At 36.4% G+C, this 24287-nt stretch overlaps 1 protein-coding gene across 4 annotated transcripts in view; it reads left to right on the forward strand.

Moving 5' to 3' along the window:
- Window positions 1–3369: 3369 nt before the first annotated feature.
- LOC130430116 (uncharacterized) overlaps window positions 3370–24287 on the forward strand; it is a 60650-nt gene continuing 39732 nt past the window's right edge. For 2 of the 4 annotated variants that reach the window (XR_008907729.1, XR_008907728.1), the window contains exons 1-3: window positions 3370–3471; window positions 3987–4074; window positions 23144–23275. The gene's annotated coding sequence lies outside the window, so the exon portion shown is untranslated. Of the gene's footprint in view, window positions 3472–3965; window positions 4075–23143; window positions 23276–24287 lie in introns of all 4 variants that reach the window. The other 2 variants (XR_008907730.1, XR_008907731.1) reach the window with 2 other exon arrangements.

Consider the following 24287-nt stretch of genomic DNA (forward strand, 5'->3'; position numbering starts at 1 on the left):
TAATGAATGTGATGAAAAAGGAAAGTTTTTGAGAGATGACATAGTTTCTAGGATTTCTGTGAATAAAAATGCACAAACCAGAAACGATAATACCCAACAAATAGAAAAGGGATAGCTCTTCATGCAATTGTTATTGTATTTTATTTGTATAAGGAAAATTGATCATTATGCTGTAGATGTGACAATTCTGAAAGTGGCTTGACTAAATCATGCTTTTAAACAAACATAATATGTCTTAAAAACTGAGAGACTTTACATGGGTAAATATTGACGTGCTATCAGTCGACCTATGCTGAAACCTTTAGTAAGAACTTTATTTTACAGTCAGGTTTACCTTTGCGTGGGATTGACCCACTTCAAAATAAACCTTTTAAGGATGATACAAGAACTCTTCCAAATCACCCCGTCTGGATTTATTTTATTGTGATAACAACCTGCTTGAAGGAGTTTAATGTTTGTTCATATTATTTGCATACATTCATCTGTGTAGGCTATAAAAACACAATGACTCTAAATGACTTATGCTTTGAGAGCGAGATTGAACAAGAAAATCTGTCCTAAATGACTCTTACAATAGTGATAAAACGACAACTGTTAACGCAGATTTTAAATACAAATACATGATACATAAATAAAAAATGCTTTCACTTTGTAAGTTCACTTTCTATCATGTCTGTTCTCCTTCAAAATATTTGAAAGCTTTCAGGATGTACCATTGTTTTTTTTGCTACCAGAAGTTCTTGACATTTCTGTCGGTCATGTACAGATGTTTATCTGTTTCACCCTCACACCCTGAAACCATTTGTTATCAGCCCAGGATCAAGAAATAAGATGCAAATATGAGTAGAGCATATACATTCATTTTCACATTTTGTTTTACAACATTTTTGTTATTCAAATGTATGATGTATTGCACATACAGTATGTTAGTCAAATAGTGGGGGTACTGTATGAAAAGTAACTCATTTGATCACTGTGTATTATGGCTCATTGAACTTAATTTTGACCCTTTATTGCTATCGTTCAGTTATTTTAAGAGTAATTTGGCCCCAATTGTGAATCAGTTAGAATCATTTGTGCCCTTTATGACGATGGTGAAGTCTATTTTCAGAATGACCTGTTTGTCTTGTTTAAAAGCATCCACAAAATCCATTCAGTGTACAAAACAGTATCAGTTCAGTGAGTTATCATTGTTATGTGAACAGATGAGGTTCAATCTCTGCTCAACTGGGAAATGATGATGATTCTGTTTCTGTTTGTCTGGTGACAAATGTAAATACTTTACGTGGAACATGAACACACTGACCACATGAAGTAACCAAATAATGGCAACTATTCACCTTCATTGAAACCTAGCATTGCTTACAGAGAAATTTGCAGCTGTTTTGTTCAACAACCAGTTAAACTAAAACTGCCTTCTGCTTGCACTGAAAGTTGCTTTGTTATTTTCATCTATCAGTCTTTTGCTTCATGAATACTTATTGAGATCAAAACTGAACAGTATATAAGCCACAAAATATTTGTTTAAATCATGTTCAAAGCTACACTGGTTAATAACATAATGCGACCACTTCTTTAGCCTTCTTAACTAATCTTGTTTGTTCAACACACATCAAAATACTAAACCTTAATTCAGTTTTCTGTCTGATTTTAGTTCTCTTATGGCGATTTCTTCATACCTTATACTTAAAACAACAGATTACAGTGTTTTTGTATCACGACAAATACGTTTTGCTGATCTCAATTGAATAATTACAACCTCCAATGATACATAACATAAGAATGCAGTACATTCAGTAGGAAAACTGAAAGAGGGAACAAAATGAAGGTATTTTTTAATTTGCATCGTGACTTTGCTTTGCAAATTCTGCTTCACGAGTTACCTTTCTCTAGCTTTCAGAGTGTCTTTGACATATTTTCTTTACCGACTACATGGGTAGAGGCCTTATACAAAGACAGGGACCCTAAACATACTTAAAGCATGTCGAATATACTTTGCCACAAATGTCAGATGACCTGATTGACAACTTTCTCAAAAGAAAAGACAGAGTTACCTTACAATAGTGGTACATTTGAGTAACCATATGAACAAATGCAAAAACAAACAATATCTCTATCTCTTGTCTCTATGGACACAAGTAAACATGCCAGCTGTTGTCATTAACATGTTCCTGGTTCAAACAAGTCTGTCTGGAGGGTAAGCATTAACATTTTTGGGCATTTTATACAAAAATATACAAGGCATTTTTTAAAATAAAATTATATATTATTGCAAAACAGCAACAGTCTAGCTGTTATATAGTATAACCTATAACCAGTTTATTATTTACAGTCGTTATTTTTTATAGTTATCTGCTGTTATTCATTTTTGATATTGCCTTTTTTTAAATGAGCTACAAAAGAACATTTGACATTTTACAAAACATGACATGATTTGTTGGTAATGCTATAAGTGCGATGCACAGTAATGTACAATTTAAACAGTTCTTATTTTGAAAGATGTAAAAGCAGAGATACACTTAATAACCTGATCTGACATTCATGAAAAACATATTTGAATCTTTCTGTTAAAACTAAAGTCTATTGATAAACTTGGCCTTTGCTTTAAATTATCCAAAGGATGTTGTGGGAACAAAGTCTGTACAAGGCTGACCTTCATATGCAATATCCAGTACGTTTTGGGCTAAAAGGTTGCTTTAAACTGTGCATTGTAAAGTTTGAGAGTGAGATTATCATGAGGCCACTGTGTTTGATTTGCTTTTACAATGAAAAAGAAGAGAAAAACGATTTCAGATCCATGTGTTACAAGACAAACATTGAATAGCCACTGACCAAAGTCATTGACATCAGCAGAGAAGTTCCAAAGTCAAAGATTAGATAAAGGCATGATAACAAATAAAAACAAATAAATAAATGAAAATAAATAAAATAATCGGTTGATATGTTGTGGAATTTTCAATATACAGTCTTAACTGGAAAATCTGTATATTTCAGCTCTATGAGTTTAAAGACATTAGGCTATAGGAGTATATCTACCTTCCTCAGTATTTTGCATAAAGCCAAATAAGTTTACATTTGCAAATAAACAGACTGAATTCAGGTTGATGTCTGTTGTCGTCCCAACTCAAAGAAGCGCAGAGAGACATAAAAATGACGAGAATATAATGACAAATGATTCAAATGGCGTCCAAGAACTGCAATATCATTAAACGTGTATGAATTAGTAAATGATTGAGTTTCCACTTGACGCATTTCCTGACAGGTGAATATGACACGAAGCTGATGCGGTTGTGATAATTCTCGGTAAGCGATAATGATTGACTGCAAAAAAGCTCCTCCCTGATGCTTTAACTTTCGATTGTTATTTCAGCTGTTTAGTTGATGTCCTTGCCGTTTATAACGAACATGTATGAAGAAAATATGGAATATCTTCTGCGAAGCCGTTTAAAGCCCCGTAAATACAGATCGCAGGTGCGTAACACGACTAATAACTATTAATATTAATACTCTTGGGATCACAACAGGTGCCGACACCAGTAATAATGATTTACTTGTATAGCTTTTGCATGCCTTTGAAACCATTTAAGACTTATTTACCGTTGTCAAAGAATGGTTCAGTAGTCTAATTATGAAAAAGGGTTTTCAGATATCAATACGTACTTTCTCTCTACAGAGAATAAGGGTGATAACCAAACAAGCAATGTAAAATAAAAATAAAATATGGTAGAAGAAACATACTGGAAATATTCTGGAAATATAGAAAAAGTATGCTGGAAAAGTAATAGTCAACCAAATTATTTTTTGAAATATTTATAAAATATAAAATTGATTTATATTTAATCGTCTCGACTATCCCTTACATAACATACATAAGGTTTCTATTTACACTGTCTTAATGGAGCTTGCTCGGGTGCTACAAATGCGTTATACAAAATTGTTAAAACAGGGATTTTTATATTTGACAGATTTCTCAATTTGTTTCTTAGTTCCTGGATCACGTGTTCTCCTGAACCTATTTACTAATGTGTAAACATCACTGGTCATTGGCCGTGACATTTCTGGAAGTGGCATGAGGTAGGTCACTTACTAAATCCTACTGGAGACAGAGCATGTGACATAAAATAAGCTGTCGGTCTAAACATAAGCAATATTATTTTTGGGTTAGGGGGTAATTATGATGTTGTTCATTTGTTTAGTGAAGGGTTTAGCCTTGCCTAGTAGTTAAACAGGTAAGTTAAGATGTTTGACGTGATTGTTGAATTCCGAAATGACGTACAATGATGAGAACTTTAAAACCACACTCCACTCCTTAAAAACAAGCTTTACATGTTTGACGCATCAATTACATTTTTTACATAAGCCTACACTTATGTCTGTATTAGGAGTGACATAAATTAATTAACGATAACCATAATATTAAAAAAGACTATGATCAATATTGTGTGCATTTGTAATACACTTTTTAATAGCCATTAAAAAAAATGCCTTGAGAGTTGCAATGCTTACCAAATCTCTCTCTGCCTCTGTTCTTGTGATTTTGTTAGACACAATAACCTTGTACTGACACATTCATTTATTTATGCACATATACTTTGGAATGAGCAAAATTCAGATGACAGAACCTTACAAAGGTAATCTAAACCTAATGCTGTAACAATTGGGCAGAGTAACCAGGCAGAGAAGCGGACCCACATGCTGTTTAAGATTTAATAAGATAAAACAAAACAAGGTCATCCATAATCTGAAAATAGAGACAAGAGGAAACATGCAAAATGACTGACAACCATCAAATGAAACATAAGGGCGTAGATACACTGGGAAAACAAGAGCACAAGAAACACCCGGGGCAATGATTAACATAGAACCACAAAGAACTACATAGGACTACAAAATCAAAAAGGAAACAGGAAGAAATAAAAGTCCACAACAAACTGGAGAAACACAAAACAGATCATGACAACTGCTCTGTTAATAAAACAATGTTACACAGGTTACATAGATAAATACATACACTAAATATAGATATAGGCCTACACATATATTGACCGATATTAAATTAACAAAGTATGTATAGATTCAGCAGAATAAAAAAGTGCTTAAAATATGGGCTCACAGTCTTATAGTTTAATTTAAGGTAAGTCTATAAACTATGGGAAAAGTTAAATTATTGCAGATTTAAATTAAGTTCACTGTTTGCATCTCCTGTGTGCTCAAATTTTACAAATTCTTTTTGTTTGAGAAATATATTTTTGGAGACTGTTGCAGGAAAACCTATTGTGTATCTTTCTGTTTTGTTATTTGCACATAAATACACTCACCAACCACTTTACTAGACACCCTTCTAATACCTGGACGGACCCATTTTGCTTTCAGGACTGCCTCAAGAAGGTTCTGTTCACTTTCCTCTGATATATTTATCATATTGCCTTGAAATATGCAAATGTGTCCGCTGCAAATGCATGATGCAAATCTATTGGTCCACCACATCCCAAAAAAGCTCTGTTAGATTGAGATCTGTTCACTGTGGAGACCTTCTGAGAATGTTGAAGCAAATCCTGAAGAAACCATGCTCAAGAGATGATCTGATCAAAATGAAATGACATTGGACAGACACACTGCTGTAGCACATCTGCTTCAAGGTTGTACATCAATGGATGGTCATCTGAATACATATCATTTACTCTTGCCTTTTTTCAGCTTGAGCTTCCTTTGACATCAACGAGGCATTTTCACTCAGATAACAGTTTCTTACTGCATATTCAATTTTCTTTCTTCCCATTCTCTGTGAACCAAAAAAAGGATTCTGTGTGAAAATCCTCAGATCAACGGTTTCCTAAATACTCTGGCACCAACAACTGTCATGCTCAAAGTCACCTTTTAAACCTATTCAGCGTCTGCATGCCTAAAAGCATTGAATTGCAGCTCTTTGATTGACTAATTGGATATATAAACATGTACCTAAAGTGGCCATCAGTTGTTTACATTAGGCAAAATCAGAGTTATGTGTGCCAGAAGAACAGCAACTCCATGTAAAAAAGAAAAAATAGTGGTTGTAAGGTTCCTAGCATTATATCAACTCGACCTGCCATCTAGTGGACACTAAATGTAAGTTAAGTTCAGGAGGGAGTGTCCTCAGATTCCCATTGAGAACAATGGAATATCCACCTGCTTAGTAGTCAAGGCACAGATTTATTCCACCAAATGAGCATACTTCATGAAAAACAAAATGTAAATCCCAGCATTTGCGTGCAGATAAAATCAGGACATCCGTCAGGATTGGTGGGACACCAGACAAATAAGGTTGGCGTTTAGAACCCAGTGTATAGAGACCAATTAAATTGTTCACCAGTCTGTTTAGGCCCTAATAGATCTCTTTGGGGTTTGATGTCATTGTTTTGCTGTTCAGCTTTCATCCAAAATATGAATGAAACCTGCTTAGACCACTATAGTTCCACAACATTGTGAAAGGTGCACTTTGAATTACTGTTTCATCTTTCTGAGAAACAAGTAAAAAAGAAACCCAATAGTAAAATAAATGTCAATGTAGGTGAAAATAAACTTTTTGTTTAAACTACAATCTAGATTTGAAAAAAATTAAATTGATTCGATCATCAATAATAAATGAATTAGAATATAGTACTTTTTTATCTTTCAACTGAAGTCACAAAAAACATATATAACATGGGGTATAAAATATGACTTTGCTAAAAAGCTTTCCTGTGACACTTGTCCCACGTTATAAAAGCAATAAAAGCGATTTCTCTCCTCACTAATCAACTGTTTCTTGTTTTTCACTGACATGTCTTTAAGTGTTGAGGACTAGTGCTTCTTTGAGCCCACATTCAGTACGAGTAAAATACTTAAGTACTGTTAATATCAGATACTTTTACTGAAGTCATTTTGGAATTGGTGACATGTAACTTGTAACTTGTAATGGAATAAGTTTCGCTGCAAGGGATCTTTTACTTAAGTATGGTTTTCAGGTACTCTTTACACTTCTGCTCCAGGTTCGGTCCTGGAGGGCCGGTGTCCTGCAGAGTTTAGATTCAACCCTAATCAAACACACCTGAAGCAGCTAAACAAGGTCTCACTAGGCACAGCAGAAACTTGCTGGCAGGTGGAGCTAAACTCTGCAGGACACCGGCCCTTCACGCCCAGGAACAAGTTTGGGGATCCTGCTGTAGACTATAAAAACACACTTACTCTAATGCTTTGAAAGACAAATTAAACAAGAAAATCAGACCTACACTCAAAAATATTCTGTAAAATAGGGCACAATATACTGTATTATTATGAAGAAATTTTCTGTATCCATTATCATAGTTGTTTTACATGTATTTTACATTTTGCATTAAATTGCATTTTAACATTTAAAACTGTGTTTTTCTGTAAATCAATTGTCCAATGTGCTGTCATCTTTATTTAACACTCAACTCTCCTCTCAACATTATTTATATAGAGCTTTAAAAAAAATCAATTGTCACAAAGCAGCTGTACGAGACATATTGACTATAAGCAAAACAACTAAAGTTAATATACCTGTAAAAACAAGACACACACGGACGGACACACAAACAAGCATGTGCGCACACACACACAGACAGACACGCATGCACTCACCGTGAAAGCACACATTTAAGATAAAGTAGAGAGAAACACAGGTCAAATATTAAACAGAGTATATAATTCTATATGCAATATTAATTATGTAAAACTTTGGTATTCTAAAGCAGCCCCCCCGGCCAGCCAAATAGTGCAAAACAGTAAGCAAACGGTGGCAAGGAACCCGAAACTCCAGTCGAGAAATAAACCTTAGGAGAACCCAGGCCCAACCAGGGGATTACAGTTCCTTTCTGCAAAAAGCTGCTGCCTCTGCACAAGCTTGACAGTGCTTACAAAACAAGGCATTATTAAAAAATAAATAAACTTACTAATAAGGTAAATCATAGATTTAAGATTATCATTAATAATCTAATAGCATTTGAAAATAATACATTAATAACTGCATTAAGATATTGATGTGATAAGATAAGCTACACAAAATTAGAAACATGAGAAACATAAAATCTTAGTCTTTTGTAATTTACTGCCTTTGTTTTAAATATTCTATCAAATGAGCATTATTTGCTGATATGGTTTCTCTACGGCTTCCCCTGGTGGTTCTTTTGTGCAACATATTCTGCAAACCCATCCAAAGTAAAACAAATAAGTCCAGTAAACAGATAAGGGTTTACATCTTAAGTCAGGGAACAAACAAATACATGTAGTTATCACATAAAATTGATAAAAAACCTAAACCCAAATTATTATGTCAAACCAGCAGAAAAGGTGTTTTGTAGGTGTGGCAATGAAACAGCACACATTACAGCAACATTTATTTTAAAAGCAAAGATTAAAGACTTAATCTTTGCTACTGAAGCGAATTATGATATATAAATATGATAAGGTGTGATATATTGTTAGGGCACAATGTAAAGCAGAATATTAACATTACTCCACATCCTCCTTCCAGTTTCTTACAGCGGTAAAAATGTTACAATATATAATATATATAATATAATTGGGAAAGTCCTGAAATAGCTCAGAAAAAAATAAGTTATTTTTATAAGTTACAAATTATGTGAATAGCACTTGCATTAATTGCTTAAAGTTAGAGATTCCATTGGTTTTAGTTATCTGAATGGATTGTACTATAGGATGCATACACAGATCTAATGGGACCTGCATATCCTTTTTTAAGTACAGAAAGATCACAACAACAAAAAGTTAAACAGCAACAACAACAGATACTGTAATAAGCTCCAGTGGGTTTTTTTGGAGCTTGGAATGTCAAATTTATTTTCCTTGATGAGAAGATGTTTCACAGTCATTTAAGGTAAGTCTATACAGGGAAAGTTGAATTATTTCAGATTTACATTAAGTTCACTGTTTGCATCTCCTGTGCACTCAAGTTTCTCTAATTCTTGAGAAAATCTTTTCGGAGACTGTTGCAGGAATACCTACTGTGTATCTTTTGTTGTGTTATTTGCACATACATACACTCACCAGCCACTTTACTAGACACCATGCTAGTACCTCGATGGACCCCTTTTGCTTTCAGAACTGCCTCAAGAAGGTTCTTTTCACTTTCTTCTGAGATTTGTATCATATTGCCATGAAATATGCAAAATTGTCAGCTGCACATGAATGATGCAAATCTCCTGTTCCACCACATCCAAAGATCTGTTTACTGTGGAGACCATCTGAGAATGTTGAGAATGTTGAAGCACATGCTGAAGAAAAATACTCAAGAGATGATCTGAGCTTTGTATCATGCGACATTATTCTGCTGGATATGCCATTAGAAGACTGGTGGATGGTCATCTGAATACTTATCATTTACTCTTGCCTTTTTACAGCTTGCGCTTCCTTTGACATCAACAAGGCATTTTCTTACTGCATATTCAGTTTTCTTTCTACCATTCTCTGTGAATGATTCTGAAATCCTCAGATTAACGGTTTCCTAAATACTCTCGCACAAACTGCATGTGCATATATTAAAAGAAACATGAGTGATACGTGCCAATAGAACTTAAACTCCAAATAAAAAAGGACAAAATAAGAGGTCCACCTGCTATCTAGTGGACACTAAATCCAACATCCACCGGCACATTTATTTTCCACAAGATGAGCATACTTCATGAAAACAACCTATAACAATAATAAGACAATAGATAAATTGTATATCCCAGCATTTGCATGCAGATAAAATCAGGACATCTTTCAGGACACCAGATAAATAATGTTGGCGTTTAGAACCCAATGTATAGAGACCAATTAAATTCTTCAGCTGTCTGTTTACACCCTGATCGATCTCTCTGGGGTTTGATGTCATTGTTTTGCTGTACAGCTTTCATCCAAAATATGAATGAAATCTGCTTCAACCACTAAAACTAATTCCACAACATTGTGAAAGGAGCACAACCTGAAAAAGCACAATGTTTCATCTTTCTGAGAAACAAACAGTTAAAGAGAAACCAATAGTAAAATAAATAAATACATGTAAATATAGGTAAATATAAACTTTAATAAAAACATTATTATCATCAACGATAAAATTAATTAGAATATAGTACATTTTTTATCTTTCGACTGAAGTCACAAAAAAACATCTATACTATGGGCTATAAAATATGACTTTGGTAAAAAGCTTTCCAGTTACACTTGTCCAATTTAGGATGAATAACAGGCACACCAAAACAACATCTGTCAGTATTTACTCACCGTCATATAGGGTTTATACTATAGGAGTTTAACAGGAAGGGATACAGCAACATCCACTGGGCATGTACAATTCAATACAGCATAATTTTTGTCTCGCTGAGAACAGTTGATTATTTTTTTTTTATTTTGTAAGGTTGGGTTTAGGGTTGGTGTAGGCTTTAGCTAATATAATTTATTGTTTTTGTACGGCGAGATTTTACACCACTTCCGGCCGTAGCTGTATCCCTTCTACCAACAACACCCCATTGATTCATAGACTTGGCGAGCACGCGCAATTTAAGTCCACCACGAGACCGTAAGTCTACATGAAGTATTTGGGAAATGTGATTGACACAACGTGAGGTCGTATTTATTTTTTAATGTTTACATTTCGGACTCAAATGTGCAATTACTAGCCTACAAAAAAAGTCATCTCTGAGGTCATGGATTACTTTATCCAGTATGATGTGGTGCAAAAAAGATACTGTAAAGCATATACAATTAGTTTAATTCAACTTTATGGAGTACTTGCACACTTTTAACAACAACCTTCCTTGGCCTTTTAATGTACAGAAGCATAAGGTTAGCTTTGTGCATAGAAAACAAACACAGCAACAATCACGTGCAAAAAATCATAACACATAGTACAGAGCTCTTTCAGTCACAGCAGTCCATTCAAATCTCTCAGTTTATAAGATCAATAAAATAATAAAATGTAACATAAATTATTGAAATAACATTTTTAGACTTGAGTATATAATTGTGTTTAAATACTGTATAATCCCTATTCTCTGTTAATCCTTTACTGTACTTTATCAACCTTGTTTTGACGAATGGTTCATATCATCCTTAATATGTAAGACGACTCTAGTCATGAAATCATATTTGTGTAACATGAAATCGCTCCGAGTGGGAGAAATGTGTTGTATTCAGTTCCGGAATTGATATTACTGTTTGCTCGTCAGATCGCAATTTAATGGGTTCATCACATTTTCGAAATAATCTGTCAAATCTATCCATCGGTCAAGAAAATTAAAACTGTATTTTTATATACAGCACTGCTCTAGGCATATTTCAGTAGCTGGACAAAGAAGACGTCCGTGTCCGTACTAAAACTCGACGCCCTTGATTTGTAACGTTACGTTACGAATAATAAAACATATCATAATTAATGAGAATACTCGTCCTGTGACTAACTCAGTTTCATTCTGAAGGTCATATATTACTATGACCTTATCGTTACCCTCCAGTCCAGAGTGAATGGGACCACAAAGGTGGGTATGACTTCCCCCTGTATGTATCGGCTTGAAAACGCACGGTTGACGAACCCAAATCCAATATCCAGTCGTCTATTCGATCTTAAGCACGACTGATTATTTATTAAATATAATGAAAGATATCCGGTGTTTCTCAAACGCAAAAGGAGGCGTCCTGAACAGGTTGCAAATCTGAAATATGATTGGAAGGAAACCATCAACAATCCTTTGCACACGTTCCCAAAGAACATCGCGCGAATCCAATCAGCACTTTCTTCACATAATTTGTATGTAATAAATGCAGAAAATGAGTAATTAAATATGTATAATGATTTATAATATGGTAACGTTACATGACATTATTAAAATGAAAAGTTGTATCTGTTAATATTATTTTTAAACCTGAGCTAACATGAGCTAAAAATGAACTGTTGCGTTGTTAAGCAGAACTGTATTATGCACGACATAAAATAAAATGAACAATAGGAGGTGCTCTGTCTATGATTTTATCTATTTTTCTATGGTCACATGACTTCTCTCTTTAAAGTAACCGCGGATGCGATAAAATGACTAGACCGTCCTTTAGAATGACCGCTCTAGGCAAGAGGAAGCCTCAGTAGTATGTATCCTTGCCTTCTCGTAAACAACTCCATCCCCCAAGAAACGCTTGATTTTTTAAAGACCCACTGTGAACATACCGACACTCTGTGGCGACAACCCAAAATACACTTGAATGTGCAAAAGCCTCCTGAAAATCCCAAATTGTCATGATGGTTCTACGGGTCTTAATCAATATTTAGATTTTTACTATGATGGTGTTACATTCCAAAAAAGGATGGGGTGTTTCAACAAATGCTGGAAAAAGTAGAATAATCAAACACCTGTGCTTAACCGTGGATATAAAGATGAAGAGGAACAACATCAGACAGTAGTGCACAGAGTTTATTAAATGGACATAATTATCATGCACAGTCTAACTAGAAACAGTTTCAACAGGTTATTATGCAAATAATTATAGTCTTATACCATTTCCCATGATGTTTTTGAACACTAAAAAATGAAATGTTTTTGTAAAATCAATACATCGCCCAAGATAAGATTACAAACAAAATTAAATACAGAACTAAAGACCCAATCTCAGTCAATTTCCAGACAGTCATGCGCACACTCGTATTTTATGTATAAGGTGAAGAAATAAAAAAAGAACAGGTAAAAGTACACTTTTTTACAATAAATAGACTGGTAAATATTTTGAACATATAAACAAAAAAAGGCCTTTAAGCAAGTGTACTCAGACTGAAAGAAACCTAACCTTATGCAACATTACTGCTTGACCTAATTCTAACAAGGCAACAAAGAAAATCAACTCTTAAACAAAACAATAAACCATCAAAAAATACTTTTAGAATAACTGTGAATAACAGTGTGGGTGTTAATACTTTCTACTTTAATTTGATTCAGGTAATGGAGTCAAGCAGAGTTAAATAGAGAAGGCCAAGTTAGTTCTTGTTATTAGTTTGAGCTTCAGGCACAACAATTCTGCTAGCGTGAATATAGAATATTTCAAAGCAGAATGAGTACAGAAGGAGAATAAATATTAAACTATATTTGGTGGCCTTTTAATTGTATTAATATGACTTAAGCAGCCATTTGTCATGCAGTCTAGTCGGATATACAAAAACGAAAAAAAAAATCCAGCCGGACCAGTGAATAACGTCTATGGACCCTGCGAAAAAGCATAGTGACGAACTTCTGAGTCTATTGATTAACAAACGAACAGTTTTGAAATGTAGCAGAGGAAATTAAATTTTAGACATCTATCTCATAGACAGCTCTTTTCAAAGTCACAACTTGGCTGTCATCTGGAATTCAGAGCATCTTAATCAGCTTCAGTAGCCCCCTAGGTCATTAAGATGAACATGACATGAGCTGCGACCCATTTCGACAGAATACTGTTACAAATTCATTCAGTCTAAAAATAAATAATGATACACACATGTGGTGTTCTGAAATGATGGAATAAGAAGGTGGAATAAAGTAGCTGGGGCAAAGGAGGTATATATATATATAGGAAGAATTGTCACTAAAAACAGTAAGGTTGAGGCCTAGTAAGCAGATAGGATAAGCCAGTAAATCAGGTACCTGAGCCAAAATGTACAGAACTTTTACTTTGAGGCATCAGTGCCACTGTTCTTATATGTTAGAAGGGAGCCCTGCGTAATCCTGATTATTCTGTTTGGTTGATTCAGGTGTGTTTGATATCGGTTTAAGCCAAACCCCTGAACTAGAGGTTGTATTACCCCTTTTCATCACGCAGGCAATTACTATATATACAATAACAGTAACAATAAACAGGGAAAAACAAAACACAGTAATTAATATGTTTCTCTTTCCTCCTTCTACATCTGATGCCTTCTCTTCTGGTGATTCTGTGCAAAATAAATATTAATTCAGTTAGCTTTTAGACAGATTTAAAGAAAACATTGGTAAAATTATTTTTAGGTTACAAATTGGTTTTTACATACCATTAACAAGCAGCTGTACCGTAACACGTTCAGATGAGTGTGTGATGTAGCATTCGTACTTTCCTGCATCAGTGTGTGTGAGATTGTTGAGCTTTAAGGTGAAGTTTCCATCCCTGTACTCATCAGGGAAAGTTTGGATTCTTTTCTTGTACTTAAGGTTCTGATACTTAACAGAAGCTTCACCATTAATGATGGCCAAGACATTTGTGCTGCCATTGTATCTCCAAAGCACATTAATATCCTGAAGTTTCTGATCATATTTCCTTGACTCACATGGCAAAAAAACGGAGCATCCAGTAACCCCTTCAACATTGTCCTGTGAATACACTGAATTAAGAGAAAAACTTATTTGGATCTGCTGTTTTAGCAGGCGTCCTGAAAACAACTTTTAAACTCTGTTGCTCACCTGTATCAGCTGTGCAGATTTTTCTCAGCAGCACAAATACACAGATTATCCACCAACTATTGAAAAAAAAAAATGTTTCTATAGCTACTAGGATAATATAGTAACTAGCAAAGCAACATCACGCTCACAGACTTACAGCTTCATACAAAACTACCATCAAACTTATGTTCCCTTCAAATGCTAAAACATAGCTATGGATTTTCACACGCTTTGTCTTTCTTTTTACTACTGTGCGCTTAACACTAAACTTATCCCAGTCAAAACTATATTAAGACAAATGCTAAAGAGAAAATGTATAAAGCTGTGATCTAAGGCGTTTGCAAAATCATATTTAGCCCGTAACTTTAACCTGAGCATAGTTTAAGGATCTTAATATGGTTAAACTTCGTAAAAAGGGAAAAGGCATTAGCCATTCAATGCTAACAATGACGTATTTGACGATCTATAACATTTTACTCAGAATTCATTAAACATACCCAATGATCATGGTGCCACAGTATTACGAATCGATGTATATCGTACAAATACTCGAGAGCCCGAAGTCAGAAACTTCTCCCCTTTTTAAATTGGCTTTGTAAACTAAGAACTATTTGTGCTTCCGTGTATACGCCTAATGTTGTGTTCGCTCAGTCTGATCGCAAAATACCGCGAGAGTACCGCGGTACCTTGATGTCTGTTGGTTGGTGCGGGATGGCATGATGTCACCCATATGACGTTGCGGGCTGCTTTTAACCCTCCTATTACTTTGATTTCAAACTTGTAGCCTATTTGAATTGAGAAGTACTTGGCTTGAGCCAACAGATATAATAGTTTAAATCACATGACATTATGTTGGATTTTTCATATGCTATAAGCAATTCAAATAATTGCAATTAAAAAAATCTCTTGAACTCTAGGGGGCCTGTAACTTTACTCTCAGAATTCTCCTTTTTCGCAATGCGCAAAATTACCCATTATGCCTCTCGTACGCTCGTTCCGGTTCGCCATTTGATCACATTGCCATTTTGAAATAAGTGGCGCCCCCCATGGCCATGGTTCGACTTGGCATTACTTAAAGGTTCTGTGTGTAAGTTTCAGAGGCCACTATTGGCGATGTAGGAAATTGCAACCTACAGCTCCGATACCCCCCTCTCCCTCCAATTAGAGAAGCTACGGTTGGCGTCATAGGACAAAAGGGTTCCGTAAATGATAGCGGCCATTATCGGTGGTGTTGATAATTGCTATCTACGTCTCACAGGCGAACAACAGACCGAAGCTACAGACACAGGACAGAGATGTCGTCGTCTGAGACAGCAGAGAGTAACCTTTGCAAGTCAAGTGACGAGGCATATTTTCAAAGAAAAATAAATAAATAAAGGTTACTTAATTCATCATTTACTGTTTAACATTGTGTCAGTGATTTTTTCGCTTATTATACAAAGCATTTTTTGGCACGGTAACTTGGTTCGTAACTTACTGCCTATTGAAACCGCTTGCTAATGCTAAAGGCGTGTAATCTAACCGCGAAAGTCTTAACAGACGTTTGGCATCAACCCAATTGATCAATTGTATCTTCTCAAATCTTCGTTGACTTGCTGATAAACTATGCAACTTGGAAGTTTGGATTTTATCCTATCAATTATTAAATTACACATTTGTATGCACAGAGGCTAAGCAGTATTATAATATAATTTACACCCGATTTATGCAAATTATGATTGTAAAAATGATTTCTAACTTGATTTGCACTCGGCCATGCAAAAAGGAATTATAGTACAATTACAAAGTGCTAAAAACAAGGAAAAACTCACTTGATGCTCATGCTCATCTATTAGCTAAAGCTATCAAACAAACAGTTCACTTAAATTTCGGAAATTAGACAAATTTACCGGTCCAGCAGAAAGCTGCCAATTTCGGCGTCGCTTAGCACCTTTGCAGAGTATGTGTGGTCCGCCATTATCGCCAATTTTGCTTCTTACAGCAACAAAGAACAGTTTATATTTCTAATAAAAAACACGACAAGTAAATGCTTTTATTGTTCTTCCTCTTCTTCTGCTAATCCTTCTATGTAGTTGCTTTGCAAGCTGCCTCAAAACACAGCCGAAGAAGATGAACTAGTCCCGTGCATCCTTCGTTTTACGAAACGCGCTTAGTTTGTCCGTGTAGTGCTACTATAGAAACATGGCTGTGCACATTGATAAATTACATGTAAGGATGTGCCTGCACTGTGTATACATAAAATGGCTCATTGTAAGGTAATATAAACATTTCGGTTCATTTTGTAAGGTATTTCTTCACCACTCACAACATAGTTTTGTATTATATATTACATATTGGTGAATAAATCCTTCAAAATCCTACACACTGTACCTTTAAGCACGTTGATTATTTAGTACAAAGTAGTAGGGTCTGTTTAAAGACCCTCTCTGAACATACTGCCACTCAGTGGGGACAACACAAAATTCACTTAATTGTGCAAACAACTCCCTTAACACTCCCCTCCCGAAAATCTAAAATTTTCTTGATGGTTCTACGGATCTTCATCAATATTTATATTTCTACAATGGTAAGCTGAGCATGGTGCTACACTCCAAAAAAGGATGGGCTGTTTCAAGATGTGGTAAAAGTAGAATAATCAAATTCAAACAACAAGGCAGATACAGAGATGAATAGGAACAACATCAGACAGTAGTGCACAGAGTTTATTAAATAGATATAATCATGCAGAGTCTGACTAGAAACAGATTCAACAGGTTATTGTTGCAAATTACAGTCTTATACCATTTCCATTGATGTTATTGAACACTAAAAAATGAAGAAAAAACAATACATCACCCAATATAAGATTACAAACAAAATTAAATACAACACTGTAAAACCCAATTTAAGTCAATTTCATGAATATAGAAAATTTCAAAAGTAGAATGAGGACAGGAGAAGAAATATTATACGCTATGTCATGGCCTTTTAATTTTATTAACATGACTTCAGCAGCAATTTATCATAAATAAAATGAAATTGTATAAAATTGAAATGTAGTAGAGGAAATTTAATTTCAGCCATCTACCTTGTGAACACGCTCTTTTCAATGTCACAATTTGGCTGTCACCTAGAATTCAGAGCATCTTAATCAGCTCAGTAGCCCCCTAGGTCATTAAGATGAACGTGACATGAGTTGCAACCCATTTCGACAGAATACTCTTAGAAAAAACATTCAGTCTTAAAAGAAATAATGATAAACAAATGTGGTTTTCTGAAATGATATAAGGTGGAATATAGTAATTGGGGTAGAGGAGGTATATAGGAAGAATTTTACTAAAGAAAGGAAGTTGGAGGCCCAGTAAGTAGGTGGTATGAGCCAGTATATCAGGTACCTGATCAAACATTCACAGAACTTTTACTTTGAGGCATCAGTGTCACTGTTCTTGTATGTTAGAGGGAACCTCAGAGTAATCCAGATTATTCTGATTGGTTGCTTCAGCAGCAGACACCCCTGAATTGGAGGTTTTATAACCCCTTTTCTTCACAATGGCAATTACTATACATACAAAAACAATAAACAGGGAGACACAAATCACAGGAATTACTATGGTCCTCTTTTCTCCTACATCTGATCTCCTTTCTTCTGGTGATTCTGTGCAAAATAATTAATTCCATTAACTTTTAGACAATCAATTCCTGCATTCAGCTTTTAGAAAACATTGTTAAAAATTGTTTTATGTTACAAGAATTGTTTTTAACATACCATTAACAAGCAGCAGCACGGACACATGTTCTAATGAATGTGAGATCAGGCATTCGTACATCCCTGCATCAGTGTGAGTGAGATTGTTAAACTTTAAAGTGAAGTTTCCATCCTTGTACTTATCAGGGAAAGTTTGGGTTCTGTTTATGTACTTCAGCTTCTGATGGTCAAAAGAAGCTTCACCCTTAATGATGGCCAAGACATTTGTGCTGTCATTGTATATCCAAAGCACATTAATATCCTGAAGTTTCTTATCATTTTTACTTGATGCACATGGCAAGAAAGCATTATGTCCAATAACCCCCTCAACTTTGTCCAGTGAATACACTGAAATAAGAGAAAACTTGTTTTGATCTGGGGTTTTTGAATGTGGCCTGAAAACAACTTTCAAACTCTGTTGCTCACCTGTATCAGCTGTGCAGATGTTTTTCACCAGTACATATACACAGATAAACCAGCAACAACTGCAGAAGAAAATAAAAAAACATGTTTCTGTAGCTACCAGGATAATATAGTTACTAGCAAAGCAACTTCGCAAAAGCATATTTAGCCTGTAACTTTAACCTGACCTGACCTTAAAGTTCTTTATATAACGTAGGTTAAACATCGTAAAAGCGAAAAAGCATTAGCCGTTCAATGCTTACAACTATGACGTCTTTGACCATCTGACGTTATAACATTTTACTCAGAATTCGTTAAACATACCCAATGATCATGGTGCCACGGTATTATGAATCGATGAATGTCGTAGAAAAATTTGAAGTCAGAAACTTCTATCCTTTTTAAAATGGCTTTGTAAAACAAGCATTATTTGTGCTTCCGTGTATACGCCTAATGTTGTGTGTTCACCTCCCTGCGGTGGCGCTCAGTGCCTCAGTCTGATCGAGTATGACATCAAAACACTGCAAGAGCGATTTAAGAGCTTACCTCTTCATATGTTTTAGAAATGCTCTCGCGGTACCTTGATGCCATCAGCCTGTTGGTTGGCCCGGTATGGCATCATGACGTAAAAACCCTATATTGACAAGGCGGGCTGCGTATAACCCTTGTATTGCTTCACAATTCAAATTTAAGTTTGAAATCAAAGTAGTTGGCTTGAACCAACAAATATAAAAGTGTAAATCACATGACATTTTGTTGAAATTGTTATATGATATAAGCAGTTAAACACATTTCAATTAAACACAATATATTGATGAATAGTGGGCATAAAACTTTACAGGTAGCATTACTCTCAGAAAATGGTCATAATGAACAACAGCAAGTGTAGGCCTACTGCATTTGATGACAAAATTAAAAATAAATGGCACCCCAAAGGCCGACCGTGGAACATTTGGTGTGGTTCGACTTGGCATGACTCAAAGAATCAAACTAGACCACTCTTTCTGATTTCAATGAAAGATTTCAGAAGTTATTCAATCAAAAACATCATTTTTTATCTTGTGACCAGTTGGCAGTGCTGTGCCGAAACTTGATGTGTCACCTCAGGTCTAGACCTATATACGTGACATATTTACAGTTTCATATTGATACTTGAAAGTTTGGCTAAGATACAGCCTTATTTGTTGATGCGCTAAACGAGAACATTAGCCAATCAAAGATATTCTGAATGTCTCTGCTTTATTCCAAATTTGGTGCAAATCGGACAAATAGTCTAAGACAGCGGTTCCCAATCCTGGTCCTCGCGACCCACCGCTCTGCATATTTTGTGTATCTCTCTTGTTTAACACACCTGATTTAAATCTCTAGCTCATTAGAAGAGAGCTTAATGAATGAACCGCGTTCCGATTGACGTGTTCCCTGAACTGTGTTCATTGCTCTCTACTCCCTGCACACATGAAATCGGCTGACGTTAATTTAAGAACACGAAGAACAAAACTTACTACGGAAGATTGAAGGGTAATTTAACCTTAATTTTGAGATTTGCGCAACATTATCCACATTTCGAACGGGATTTATGGCAGAATATCTAGTGATGTTTTCTTCGCAGGGCTCTTATGGGCGTATTAAACAAACCTCCGAAGCGGTAGGAGAAGCATACAAAATATGCAGAGCAGGGGGTCGCGAGGACCAGGATTGAGAACCGCTGGTCTAAGTTAAAAATAATTTTGTTCCTAGGACTTAGGATAGTGGTCAAATTATCCAAACACTAAGTCATACATTGACAACCAAAAAGGAGAGGCGCTTCAGGCTAGCCGTTTCAAGCTACATTCACAAAAATTGTAAAAAAATAAGTCAACTTTTTCACTTACTCGAGGCTTGATCACAGAGGCACACATCAATGCTCAGTTGTACCGCTGTCAGTTCGCTGTAATTTTTTGGAGGGTCTAATGACAGAAATGCAATAAAATATACATAAAAATGTCTTAAGGTGTATAAATAACTAACTTACATTATGAAGCGTTTTTATAACCTAAGAATGAGCTATTTTTATCTACATACACCAATTACATGGAATTCCCCATGTTGCACCGCCATGTTTCTCCAGTAGCCCTGAACAGACAAGTGGCTTTACAGATAGTGTTCTGTCACTGTGTTGTTCTTCTCTTCCTGTGTTGAGTGTCAGTAACTGTAATGCTTTGAATGGGAGGGGTGAGCAGTGGAGTGAGCCGTTGGTTGCAATTCGAAACCTCAAAGCTAGATTCCACTAAAATCTACTCACTGGTCCTTTACATTTAATTTACATTGATTCATTTGGCAGACGCTTTTGCCGAAACAATGTCTCATAATTTTTCTAAGAAAATTTTGGGAAGGGGCTGAATTGGCCGCCTCGATTCCCCCCAGAACGGTCAAAAGGACTGACCATAAGAAGAGCTCTCCCTGCTCCAGTGTCACGATCAGCAGCTTCCTTGCTACAGCCACCACGACTCCTACACTCCCAGCTCCAGCGTCACAGCCACAGCGGCCATTATCTCCTCCGCTCCCAGCTCCAGAGTCACTGCAGTCATTATCTCCTCACAGTCTCCTACAATCATTATCTCCTCCACTGCTGGATCCAACGTCATGGCCACAAGCCCCGTTATGTCCTATCGTTCCCAGTGTCATGGCCATGGCGGCCATAGTCTCTTCCGCTCCTGGCTCCATCATCATGGTGGCAGTCCTCTCCTCAACCTCGGTGCAGGCTGCACCACCCTGGCCCCCTGAACCTCCCCTACTTCCTGTGCCAACCTCATCGCCCTTAACCCTGGTGCCAGTAGCACCGTCCCAGCCCCCCCCTCTCCCTGGTTGTACCTGAGTAGACAGGAGGACGAACCTTCCTGGAGTACTGTCACGGTCCCATCAGTTCCCCTTGGTCTGCGTAGTGCCACATGATGTCAAACACTCATTATGACAAGCCAGGTGGTGTTTAAAGTGGGCTTCATATGTTCGATTGATTATAAATATGTGTCATTGTAGTGTGTTCAAACCCAGTCATTTTTATAGTATTAGATTATAATATTAGAGTTTTCTGCCTTCCCGTTATGTCATACTGACATAACTATTATTCCACAAAGGTGTGACTGTCATGGAATCGGCTGATTTTCACCTTACTCCCTCATGACACTCACAGATACCAGAATACTAATCATTCGCACTTGCAACTCATCACCAACATCATCAGCCACAGGATAAAAAGCTCACCTCTGCACCCACTCTTTGTCTGGTCTCACTTGTTGAATGAAGTCAAGTCCGAGTCAAGTCCGAGTCAAGTCCGAGTCAAGTCCGAGTCAAGTCCGAGAATCTTACCTAATCTGCAAAGTCTCCATTGTCCTCCAAGTCTTCCTGAAAGTCACGTCAGTCACACAAGTTATGTCATCATGTCACACCTGGAAGTTCAGCCTGTCATCCACGATCTCCTGCAACCTCAAGGACATTATCAGTACGCTTTTCATCTCAGTCCTTATCATATTTACTTGCCTGTTTGTTTTACTTACATGTCTTACTTAGCTGTGTATAAATGTCAAATGTCATGGCCACAACGTCTGTTGGGCCAGGGTGGTGTAGCCTGCACCGAGGTTGAGGAGAGGACTGCCACCATGATGCTGGAGCCAGGAGCGGAAGAGATAATGGCCGCCATGGCCATGACACTGGGAACGATAGGACATAACAGATGTTGTGGCCATGACATGACATTTGTAAGAGGTAACTTAGCCAGTCAATATTATGTAAAAACAGACCTTTGTGGGCTCAGCACCTGGTAATGTCAGTGGTCACACCAACGGTTACATGTCCGTATTATACATTTACATTTACATTTTGACATTTAGCAGACTCTTTTATCCAAAGTGACTTACAAAGAGTTTGGAGCAATAAGCGATAGTTCATACAGGAGCCATAATACATAAGGTGCCAATACAAAGTTACTGGTTTCAACAAAAGCTAGACCACTACCTGTTGAGAGAAAGGTTTTTTTTTTATTATTATTATTTTTCATTTGTTTGTCAAGTATTCACAGAAGGGATGGGTTTTAAGTAGTTTTTTAAATGTTGTGAGAGATGTGGTTGAACGGAGTTAGGAAGAATGTTCCACCAGGAAGGAGTTGTGAATGAGAAATAGCGGGAGAGCGATTTACTGCCCTTATGGGCAGTATATGCCTTATATACTGCCTTATATACACTTATAACTGAACTGCAATTTTCTGTTACACTGGTGACTATAATAGGATCCTGCTTGGATACAGAATGATTGCAGGCAGTGTTGAAGACATCATTCCCTCACCTGGGGCCTCATGTATCAACGCTGCATATGCACAAAAACGTTGCGTACGCCAGCTTTCACGCTCCCGTTCGGAAGTACTAACAGTGAAATTTAAGTATTTGTAAATGAGAACCCTAAACCAAAGCCCACAAACCTATTATCTAGCCAGAACAACTTCATGCCTTGAAATGACCTTTGGGGAACTAAAGAGAAGATTTCAGTGTCTGAACCAATCAACTCTGACTTCTATAGAAAAGGCCAATGAAATTTGCCGAATGAAATTTGCAGCTTTCATTTACCTTTTGTTCTTCAGAGCCTTTGCTCATGACTACGAACAAACAGAATTCAACAAATTCTTCTTCGACATTGCCGGATCTACGATGTAGAGCAGCGGATCGTCCCTACCTGCAGCGACCTTCCCCTGGGCGTCTCGGTGGTTCCGGAGGTATTCAAATTGTTTAACATTTGTGTATTAACAATGAAACAAATCTACTTATATTTATGCAACACTAAGCAACAATTTGATAAACAGAGTATCCATTCGTTTATTCAAATTCTCTATTAAAATTGGGTCAACTCAGGGAACAAACACTCATTGCAGGTGAGAGAGACCCATCATCATCTATCTGATGTTATAACCTCCAGTAGTCCACATTAAAAGCAACTTCTCATTAGGGCATATACAGTATTGTTCAAAATAATAGCAGTACAATGTGACTAACCAGAATAATCAAGGTTTTTAGTATATTTTTTATTGCTACGTGGCAAACAAGTTACCAGTAGGTTCAGTAGATTCTCAGAAAACAAATGAGACCCAGCATTCATGATATGCACGCTTTTAAGGCTGTGCAATTGGGCAATTAGTTGAATTAGTTGAAAGGGGTGTGTTCAAAAAAATAGCAGTGTGGCATTCAATCACTGAGGTCATCAATTTTGTGAAGAAACAGGTGTGAATCAGGTGGCCCCTATTTAAGGATGAAGCCAACACTTGTTGAACATGCATTTGAAAGCTGAGGAAAATGGGTCGTTCAAGACATTGTTCAGAAGAACAGCGTACTTTGATTAAAAAGTTGATTGGAGATGGGAAAACCTATAAAGAGGTGCAAAAAATGATAGGCTGTTCAGCTAAAATGATCTCCAATGCCTTAAAATGGAGAGCAAAACCAGAGAGACGTGGAAGAAAACGGAAGACAACCATCAAAAGGGATAGAAGAATAACCAGAATGGCAAAGGCTCAGCCAATGATCACCTCCAGGATGATCAAAGACAGTCTGGAGTTACCTGTAAGTACTGTGACAGTTAGAAGACGTCTGTGTGAAGCTAATCTATTTTCAAGAATCCCCCGCAAAGTCCCTCTGTTAAAAAAAAGGCATGTGCAGAAGAGGTTACAATTTGCCAAAGAACACATCAACTGGCCTAAAGAGAAATGGAGGAACATTTTGTGGACTGATGAGAGT

Source organism: Triplophysa dalaica, chromosome 10 (genome assembly GCF_015846415.1).
Source record: "Triplophysa dalaica isolate WHDGS20190420 chromosome 10, ASM1584641v1, whole genome shotgun sequence".
Lineage (NCBI taxonomy): Eukaryota > Metazoa > Chordata > Actinopteri > Cypriniformes > Nemacheilidae > Triplophysa > Triplophysa dalaica.